Source organism: Polypterus senegalus, chromosome 6, assembly GCF_016835505.1.
Source record: "Polypterus senegalus isolate Bchr_013 chromosome 6, ASM1683550v1, whole genome shotgun sequence".
Lineage (NCBI taxonomy): Eukaryota > Metazoa > Chordata > Cladistia > Polypteriformes > Polypteridae > Polypterus > Polypterus senegalus.
In genome coordinates this window covers 192,514,915-192,525,609 of record NC_053159.1, presented here as the reverse complement: position 1 = coordinate 192,525,609, position 10,695 = coordinate 192,514,915, and the positions used below count along the sequence as shown (strand labels likewise).

The following is a 10,695-nucleotide window of genomic DNA, read 5'->3' as shown; positions in this document are numbered from 1 at the left end:
GGTATGAACTAAAAATAGCGCCTCCTATGGCCCTCGGAGGTCAACTGTATGAACTAACAGCGGAGCCTCCTACTGCCTGTTAATTGTCTGTACTGAAGATGGCACCTCCTACTGGTGTCCAGTGCCAAAAGCCAGAGATGGCGCCACCTACAGCTGCTCATGAAACACTCTTAGACCCCCGGACCTCAGACAGAGGGGGGTCTCAAGTGGCGAAGTAAATACCGTCATGCTGATGACATCCCAGTGGTCAAGACCATCATTGTCATAGTAACAGGAATTCTATTTTGCAAAGAAGGTGACAAACGAGCCAAAACAAACATGGCATCGTGGAACAACGTGAAAAAATATAAAACTTTCAAGTGGTAACCCAAACAACCTTATTAATTATTAAAGTTTAATCCTTTGGAGTAAAAAACAAAATGTCAAAAACAAAGCAAACTGCAAACTTTCTGCAAAAACTGTAGAAAGTTGTGGAAAAAATCTAATTGTAAAAACAGCGCCACCTACAGTTCTCTAATGGTGTGACATGGAGATGGCGCCCCCTACTGTTCTTTAATTTTAGGACTCGAAGAAAGCACCTTGTGCTCTTCCTCCATTGTACAAACTGAGGACAGCACCTCCTGCTGGTGTCAAGTGCTGTGAAAAAGAAACAGCGCCACCTACATTTCTCGACCGGTATAATGTGGAGATGGCACCTCCTACGGTTAATTGAATTAACTGGTGACAGTGTCTGCTACTGCCCTGTGATATTAGGAGTCGGATGTGCTACTTTATGCCAATGACAAGCTGTGCTTCCGTGTAAGACGGGCTGAAATCTGAGTGGTCACCATAGATGTCAGCGTATTCAGTGCTAATGTTTGCAGTGCACCATCTATGGAAATCTGTTCTGTAACACATGTAGTAGTAAAATGCGTTGTCGTTGTCATTCCAACAGATGGTGCTACTTTTATGAATCCCATACCAAAAGGCATGCAACAGAGACATGGCAGCCGGACAGACACACAGACACTATGACAATTGTCCTTTTGTTAAATGGGGGAAACTTATAGAAACTGGAGATAATGAGCGCCTCCTGCTGGTCTTTAATATTAAAAAGTGGAGAATCTGCCACCTACTGCTCTCTGCCCGTATGGCACCTTTTCTGATGCTGGCACTGCAGGTTCCCCGTTGTGCCAAAGGAAGGTTGACTCCACCCTAACACATATGACACTTTTTGTTGTCATTTTCTGAAAGTTTGCCATCCAGTCTGAGATACCCCGAGACTCTGGCAGAACACAAAGGGCGTTGAAACAAAAGACGTGTGAACAAACGCAGCGTAGAGAAGGGCAGCGTCCACACTACTACGCTTTGGTTTAACAGCGCCGACGCTTGTCTCCAATTTCACCTTTTGTCCTTCATACCCTGGCATTCTCAAATCACGAAGGCGATGACTTCTGAAAACGTCTTCCAGCGCCTGGCAGCGTTTCAGTGTTGATGGGTGAAAAGAAAGGTTTCTGAAAACGCAGACTCCATCACGCTCCGGTTGGCCCTTCTCTGATTGGCTCCTGCTCATTACAACATCTCATTCCCTGATTGGTCACCCTTCACAACATAGCGGGCACAGAAGGGTTGTTTTCTATGGCACTTGTGGCATTGCTTACCAGTATGCCAGGTTAAGCATCTACTCACCTGGCACGCTGGACTCGCCAGTCGTAAATGTGCTCAGACTGCACGAGTCGTTCGGTTTGGTCGACTTGCCGCGACGTGGGTGCTCAGATTACACGAGTACGATGGACGCTGACTGCGCTCGCTTATATTTACTTTTTCTTGGGCTTTCTTGAAGTTTTTAAAAACGAGCTCCACGACTTTTTCAGGGGTCTTCAAATCCAGTGAATCCGTTCCTCTTCTCTGGTATTTCGTTTGGAGACCTCATTCAAAAGTCATTTTTTTTAAAACGGTGTTTTCAATGTCGTTTTGTTTTTTCCAACAGGAGCCCCCATTTTGAAGATTTCGTGTTGCTTGTTGCCAATGGTAACACTTCCCACAATGCACCGGGACGGTTCTGCCACACAGAATGTTTCATGAGGAGGAATCAGCCAATGAACTGCACTCTGTAGCTGTGTGTCCCAGCCTGTTTGGTGTTGTAGCCCCCTTTCTCTTATGTAAGTGTCTCCACGTCCCACCGAAGGGGGATTGGGGTCCACACTGTGGAGTGGAGGGGGGGCGTCCCCCTTGGTATGTCAGAGCAGATTGAGCGTAATCGTTGGAGCGCCACAGGCCATTGCAACTCATTACCATTATAATGAACAGCAACTCACGACCCACAGCGCCACCCAGTGGTTGGGAGGCTCTCGTCTAGAGCCTGGTAAAGTTCAACAGCAGGAAGTCCGACTGATCTGTCGTCAAACCGATTCAAAATACCAGAAATCAGAAAAAAAGCCCCAAAGCCGAGCCAGGAGATCGATAAGCAAAATGTGCGCACCACCAAAGACGTGTATCCACAACTCGGACAAGCAGGAAGTGTTTGTGCCGAGCGGACTTTCGTTGTTCCAAAGCGAGACACAACACTTTTGTTTCCAGCGTAGTTTAAATCGAAGTGGGAGTTTTGGTTGATTAAAAAAACGGGACATTCTGTTACATTCTGGGACACGAGACATAAGCGCAGGACCATCTCGGGGGGAAAAAAAAAAAAAATGGGATGTCTGCTCGGCCTATTATACCCTGATGCATTGTGACATCAGGGGTCGTGACCTCTGGTCATCCTTCATAGCAACGTGGCTAGCAACGGTACACACACTAAACTCAAAATGGCGGCACCCAAAGGAAAAACAAAACAGTGTCACTAAAAAGACGTTCAAATATTTTAAACATCGTTGAGTAGAAGTGTCTACAATCAAATGTTATCAAAATAAGATTCAGCAACCGTCAAAACCTTTACACGAACCAAAAGAGCCAAGAAAGAAGCGAAAAACAAAATCGGATGGTATCGGGGCAGTCGCGTCTGGTGGTGCTCGTCTAATCGAGATTGTGTGCTTCAGCTTTGAGCTCTGGGTCAGTGTTTCTCCTTTTGTTCTTCCTCTCTTCGGTTTCGACCTTCTCCACATTTTGTTTTTTGACTTCATCTGTTCTCCTGCCCCTTCCTCATCAAACTTTTCCAGCTTTCATTTGGAAGTCAGTGCATTGACGACTCCTCCGATGTGGCGAGACGTTGACGCCGCCTTGAAATGGCTCGGCTCTCGAGCTTCAGACGGATGCCGGGGCAAAGGGACACTGGACCACTACTGGCTCGATGGGAACCGGGCACCCTGAAAAGAACAAATCACACGTGTTAAGGGTTAGGGTTACCACTGAGCAAGAGGGACACCAGACCACTGTGGGCACGAAGAGATGTTCTCAGACCCTGAAAAGAACAAATCGCATGCGTTAAGGGTTAGGGTAGGGTGAGGGTAGGGGATAACAGCCCAAAGGCCAATGCATGGGTACACTGCTCTATGTATAAATCAATTTTAAAGAAACAAGCACCCATTCTATTAAATTATGTATTATTAAGTCTAAAGACCCTTTAAATTTGACCAAGCCATATCCAACAGTTCCAGTTTGAGTATATCTACAATATTCTAAATTTTCATTTTAAACTTCTGATACCAAATAGGGGGTTAAAAAATAGCACCCCCTTACTGGTCAAAATAAAAACTACTTTAAATTTAAATCCAAATAGATATTTAGAGACTGCTCATAAAGGACATCAAAAGGACACTAAAACAAGGTTATAAGACTTTCTTAAGGTGGTTAAAAAAGGTATTCACATTTTATAATGAACCAGCACTATTACTTATTCTTTAAAACCAAGGGGACTGATTTTTAACATCAGGCCCCCATCCTATATTAACCCCCTGAGCTGACTATTAGGGTTTTTCTGTATCAGACATCAAACAAAAACCATAAAAGAAAGAAAATCTTAACATCAGGGCCCTGGGTAATAATTCTATTGTGACCTCAGGGTCATATTACAGTGAGGTTAAGATTAGGAAAGAAGTGAGGGGTAAACAGTCAGAAAGAGCATTTAGTAGAAAATCTTAACATCAGGGTAATAATTCTGTCTTAGCCTAAGGGCCTTACCTATAGTGAGGATAAGATAAGAGAAATACGCCTGGGCAAAAGAGACACTGGACCACCGCGGGCTTGACGGGAACCGGACACGAAGAGACGTTCTCAGACCCTGAAAAGAACAAGGGTTAGGTTAGGGTTAATGGAGATCTGATGTACCCCGAAATTTGGGGTACACCCAATACGCTGGTACACTATCGACGAGGGATATCTCTATCATTCTTCCCCGACCCATCACTTATTCCTAAAAAAGCCAATAAGTATTTAGAATACCCCCCATAAATAATTCAAAATAGACCCCTCTCTGCTGCTATTAAAAAAGAACTGTAAAAGAGGTATATAAATTAATTTTTATAAATTTTAAAACTCTTATTCTTAGTTTAAAAGACAGTCTACAAAAAATGGTCATTAGAAGAATCAACGAGGATTAAAAAAAATCTATACTAAAATCTGGCTATTCATAAAATATACACGGGGTTATAAAATTTAGATAAAAACCAGGGTAAACGGTCCAAATTTAAAATAAGGGTTCTATCAGGGCAAAAGGAAATACACAGAATCGCTTAAGATGACTAGGCCTATAGTGGAGAGGACATCATTAAATTTTATCTTACTGCCCTCCCCACCATCTTAACATCAGGGCTCTAGCCAAAATAAAGACCCACCCCCACTGACTTTAAGTTAAGAATTTGCAGTGGGGGTGGGCCCATCTAAAAACAACAGGAAGTGAAATTAATGTTAAGACAGTGGCCATCCTAATTCCAAGTTTTAGCCCCCATCTACGATCTTAAGTTTAGGCGTCGAGTTGTAGACTAGCCCCCTCCCCACTGACTTTAAGGTTAGTCCTGGGGGAGGGTAGGCCCATCTACACCCGAGACCCCCATGAGTCAACCAACCTCGCCGCCGATTCCTTAGTTAAAACTGCCTTGGCCGAGGAAGTTCTTTTTAAATTTAGATGAGCACATGGGAAAATGCCATCAACCAATTTGCAATGTTTTTTAATGGCCAAATTGAATTGTTCTATTTTTTCTCCCACGTGCCCATCATATACTGGCGGAAGCAGGGAAAGATAATGATCTGCCACAGGAAAACAATGCTTCATGTTAGAAATAAGCTGGTAAACCATTTTATCGAATTCAGTGGTGGAGCCTCGAATAATGTGGTTGAGACCTAAAAAGGCCACCACCACCACCTCGGCTGTCACCTCTCTCGAACGTTTTACCCAGCCCATACATTGCTCAATTGTCTGTCCCGTGGCGAAATTATCCAACCCGGTCTCCCCGTATTTTTTAAGGATGACAGGGCTTCATCCGTCAAGATGACCCTAATATCCTGCTCAATGCCCATTTCCTCCCACAATTTAGAATAAACTAATGGATTTGAATTAGATGTAAAAATTTGTAGAGCATCAGATTTGACAAGTTTGTCATTCATCATCTGCTCAGACTGTTTGTTTTTGGTTTTTTGTTTAGATTTTTTAGGAGGACTGGCAGAGCTTGGGACTCCCTCCGATATACTGGGAGGGGCAGAGTCAACCTGAGTAGACGAGACCTGTGCTCCTACTGGCTCAAGGGTTTGTATGACTGGCGAGGTCGGTGGAGTCCTGGCTTTCCTCCTCCTCTGGGTGACGCTCGGGGGTGCATCAATCGATGTTTGTGATCCTCCCGGCGGCTCAGTGGAGTGAGGTTCTTCCTGTTGTGTCATTGGGTTGGAGGATGTCGATCCATCATCCCGCTCCAGAAAGTTGGTATAAACTATTTTTCTAAAAGCAAGTAAAGAGGAATCTGTTATTTTACGTTTATACCTCTTTTTAATGTAGGCCATAGCTTTAGCCAAGGCCACTTCATCAAAAGGAGGCAAGTCATCCGAAACCGCCTGAATAATTTTTTGGTAATGTTGTTTCACTGAGGCCATGATGTCGGTCAGCCACAAATCAGTTTTTGCCCTGATCTCCCGAAGAATATCCTCGTTAGGAGAAGAGGGCTTAATGTAGCTGACCGTACGCTCTTTATGCCTCAACATACCTTTAGGCGGCTCCGGACCTGACAAAATCTCCAAATGATGAATGGCCTGAAACAGTTGAAAATAAACCCTCTGGACCGGTGGGGTAGACATCCTCCAAGTCAATAAAACTTCTGTGTTTTCCTATAAAAGAATAAAAAGGACTTTAGCTGTTCCCCAATCCCTCCCACCACCAACACCCACAAGGACAACAAAAAAACAACCAAGAAAAAGGTAAGAAAATGAATAATTGACTCACCGAAGGTTGATTAACTAAACTGTCTCTCAAGCCCTCAGGATGTGACCAGAATTTTGACAGGATCTACAGGTAAGTTGTTTTAAGGTAAGTATCTATTTTAATTTTTTTATTTCTTTAAGTAAAGGGAAGGGTTGAAAATGGAAAATATAAACTGTGTAATAGTGTAAAAACTAAAAAGGTGCAATAAAATACTTGGTGTTTGTAATTAAAACCTAATGAAAAAATGTGAAAATGAAAAAAATCTGCAAAAAAATTAATAAAAAAATTCAAAAAGAAAAAGAAGAAAAAAAGAGGGGGTAAAAAAATGTGTATAATTGTATGTAAAAAATGTGTGTTATAAAGTAACAAAATAAATACTTACAATTCAGGATCCTGAAATCTAAAAAAAGGTTAAAGCTAAGAAAAAACAGTTAAAAATACTCAATCTTTAATTAATATCATTAAAAGATGCAAGAAAGTTTTAAAATCAGGTAAGTAAAAAGACATTCAAACCTAATCCTATCTTATGGAAAAGAAAAGAAAAGAAAAGAAAAGAAAAGAAAAGAAAAGAAAAGAAAAGAAAAGAAAAGAAAAGAAAAGAAAAGAAAAGAAAAGAAAAGAAAAGAAAAGAAAAGAAAAGAAAAGAAAAGAAAAGAAAAGAAAAGAAAAGAAAAGAAAAGAAAAGAAAAGAAAAGAAAAGAAAGGTTAGCCGGACTCCCTCTCCTGACGTTTTGCTCCTCGAGAGCTTTTTCAGAGGAGTGCTGGGCCCTGCTAGGGTGAAGGGTTTTATATGTCTGGGCTTGTCCCAGGTGCTCGTTAGCCCCACCCCCACTAATTAACCTAGCTGTTGTGTGCTGCCCTTAAAGAGCTAGCGGTGAAAAAAGAGAAGGGAAGGCAAAGTCCAATAAATAATTAAAATCATATTGAATAAATGCCCTGTCCCCTTAAAAATTCGTCCCCCCTAGCTACACTCTCTAAAAACTAACCCATAGTATTTAAAATCAGGAATAAACTAGGGTTAGGGTAGGGGATATGGCCATTATTGGCATGCACTGGTACACTTTATACCCATGTTAACATTTTTAATTCTGTTTCTGTTTCTTTCTCCACCCCCCCCCCCAAAAATTGTAAAAGATTTTTTTAAAAATGTAGAATAAAAAATTCTTTTAAAGTCTTAAATAAATCAATAAAGAAATACCTTAGAATTTAATAAAATCTTTATTACAAATATTCATAAAATCAATATTCACAAAAATATTGATAAAATTAATAATCCATCTATTTATAAAAAAATAATCAGTCCCTGCTAAAATCTTATAATTTATAATCCCCCAAATACCTGAATAAATAGATAATAAATACATAAGTAGATAAATCAATCAATCAATACATAAATAAATCAATAAATACCTCCCTCAAAATAGATCATTAAATCCATCCATTTCTAACCCGCTGAATCCAAATACAGGGTCACGGGGGTCTGCTGGAGCCAATCCCAGCCAACACAGGGCACAAGGCAGGAACCAATCCTGGGCAGGGTGCCAACCCACCGCAGGACACACACAAACACACCCACACACCAAGCACACACACACGGGCCAATTTAGAATCACCAATCCACCTAACCTGCATGTCTTTGGATCGTGGGAGGAAACCGGAGTGCCCGGAGGAAACCCACGCAGACACGGGGAGAACATGCAAACTCCACGCAGGGAGGACCTGGGAAGCGAACCCGGGTCTCCTAACTGCGAGGCAGCAGCACTACCACTGCACCACCGTGCCGCCCAGATCATTAAATACACCAGATAAAAATAATTCAAATGGAGTAGAATAAAGTAATAAAAATCGTAACACACCCCCTCCTAAACCCCTAATTTTCTTTTTCATTTAATCCCATTCGGACCAAGGTATTTAACGCTATTATCCATCTTCTCTCCGCCTTCAATCTCCTGGTCTTACTCCAGTTCACCTGCTGCTCCAGACCAAACATCCCCGCTTTATGTCCCTCCGATACAAAGCCGTTTGTTTTTTCTGGTTGAAGATGAACCTGAGATGCTGCACAAACCGATCCCTCAACGCATTCCTGGTCTCCCCCAATAAATCAAGCCACAGGTGCAACACTGTATACCGTAAATGCAGTTTTTGAAAAATGGGTTTATCCACCTTTGCCAGTTTATTATAAATGTTCTTTTTCCTGGCAAAGGGGATTTTCCAAGCTGTTTTATTTGTTTTTTTCTTTGAAGAGCATTTTGCATGAACCAGTAAATCCTTTCAATTTTTATTTCTCCTATATGCTGCTATGAGTTGGTATTTTATGAGCGGAGAATGGGTGCCCTGTGCCCCCATAAAATGGGACCGCAGGACCCCCATGACTGATCTAGAATGATGGCAATAGGTGAAAATGACTGGAATTTTGTGTTTGTAGTGAGTATCAATTAATAGATTCCCCCGTGGCTCCTCCTCATGCAGGGGACCAAGCCCCTCCCACTTCCGCCAGAGTTCCAATCCTCCCCACCTCCTCAGGTCGTTCCTCCCCTCCATGATTAGGGTTATCAATCCCTAGGGTTGGGTGGTCCCCTATTTTCCCTAGGGTTAAATCCAGCCTTTCCTTAGGGTTAGGAAGGGGTGGCTGATGGTTTCCTGGCTCTAAGGTCAAGTCCTTAGCCTCAGTGTTCCCCACTCCTAGGTGGTTAAGATCAGGGTTGGGAGGGGGCAGCCAGTTGTCGAAGGTATCCAGGGTCAAGGTCTTAACCTCAGGGCCCCCCATTTCTGGGGGGTTAAGGTTAGGATTGGGTGGGGGCAGTTGATATTTTAGTAGCCCCCGGGTCATATCCTTAACCTCAGGGCCCCCCATCCCCAGGTTTTTAAGACTAGGGATGGGTAAGGCCAGTTGGCCAAGTCCTCTGCCTAGGGTTAGGGTCTTAACATTAGGGCTGCCCCCTCCTAAGTTTTTAGGTTCAGGGTTGGGGAGGGTTAGTTGATCCTCCAAGCCCCAAGGGTTGAGGGTCTTAACATTAGGGCTGTCCGTCCATGGATTTTTAGGTTCAGGGTTAAGGGGGGTTAGATGATCTCCTATTTGCAAGGGGTTGTTAACCTCAGGGCTCCCTACCCGTAGGTTTTTAAGGTTAGGGTTGAGGGGGGCAAGTTGGTCCCCAATGACCGTAGGGCCAGGGTCGTTAACCTCAGAGCCCCAAACCCCCAAGTGGTTAAGATAAAGGTTTGGGGGGGGTAGTTGGTCCCCTAGTCCCAAGAGAAATAAGTTCTTAACCTTAGGGCCCCCACTCCCTGAAACTTTAGGGTCAGGGTCAGATAAAATTTGTTGATCTCTTATCTGTTGGACACAGGAAGACCATTGCAGATTCCATACCCGAACCGGAATGAAGGACCAGAAGGAAGGAGATGTCAGTAAAAAAGAAGGTAAGTAAGACCCGGAAAGTAAATTTTTTGGTTGTTGAAATTGGTGAGAATATTCTATTATTTTGTCCTTAAGAAGGTATATTGTGTCTATTAAAAAAAGAAAAAGAAATATGAAGTCAGGTCTGGAAGATGCTGTAAATAAGAGACTCCTGAAAACTTTAAAGAACCGTTTCAAAGAAATGACTGTAAAATTCAAAGGATCATCTACCGAAATGGGCTTGGAAGAGAAAGAATTGGAAGAAAAATAGACTGAGATCTGTGAAGGCGAACCGGAATAAACTGATAGGGCATCCAGCAACCGGAGACGTTCCAATCACTCAGTGGAGGAAGCTGTGGAATTCTCGTTTTGTGTCCACCGATGCCCCCGCTGTTGTCAGATACCTGGAGACAGTTGTTTTAACCTCCGCCCGGACCTCCCGAAGAAAACGGCGTGTATACCCTCCTTTACGTAGGGTCTGAAAAAGTAATTGTGTGGCTTGTTCCGCATCCAATTGATTGGGATTTATCCTGTAAAATCGTATTAGTTGAGATTTAATTATACTCCTGAATGTATGTTTGGGGGGAAAACTAGTTCTGTATAACAAGGCATGGGTTAGGGTTAGGGTTAGGGTTAGGGCAGGGGATATGGCCATTAGGGTTAGGGTTAGGGTTAGGGCAGGGGATATGGCCATTACTGGCAGGCACTGGTACACTTGTCCCATTTTAAAATTTTTATTTCTATTTCTGCTTTTTCCTTTCTCCGCCCCTCCTAAGATGTTATAAAAGCTTTTTAAATGTAGAATAAAATTCTTTTAAGATCCTAAACATAAAATCAAATAGATAGAAAAATCAATGCTTAAAAAAATGTGTTTCTTTAAATTATTTGGGATATTAATAAAATCAAAATTCCTAAAAATATTGATAAAACTAATAATTCCCACCAAACCAAAAATCCGTCCCTACTAAAATTTTAT

General features: G+C 42.4%; 1 long non-coding RNA gene across 1 annotated transcript; it reads right to left on the bottom strand.

Moving 5' to 3' along the window:
* Positions 1–536: 536 nt before the first annotated feature.
* LOC120531930 lies at positions 537–6,548 on the bottom strand. Its single transcript, XR_005634181.1, has 4 exons — positions 6,347–6,548; positions 6,111–6,231; positions 4,099–4,198; positions 537–3,284 (listed from the first exon to the last, which is right to left on the bottom strand). It is a non-coding gene; the product is annotated as an uncharacterized LOC120531930 (long non-coding RNA).
* Positions 6,549–10,695: the final 4,147 nt, after the last annotated feature.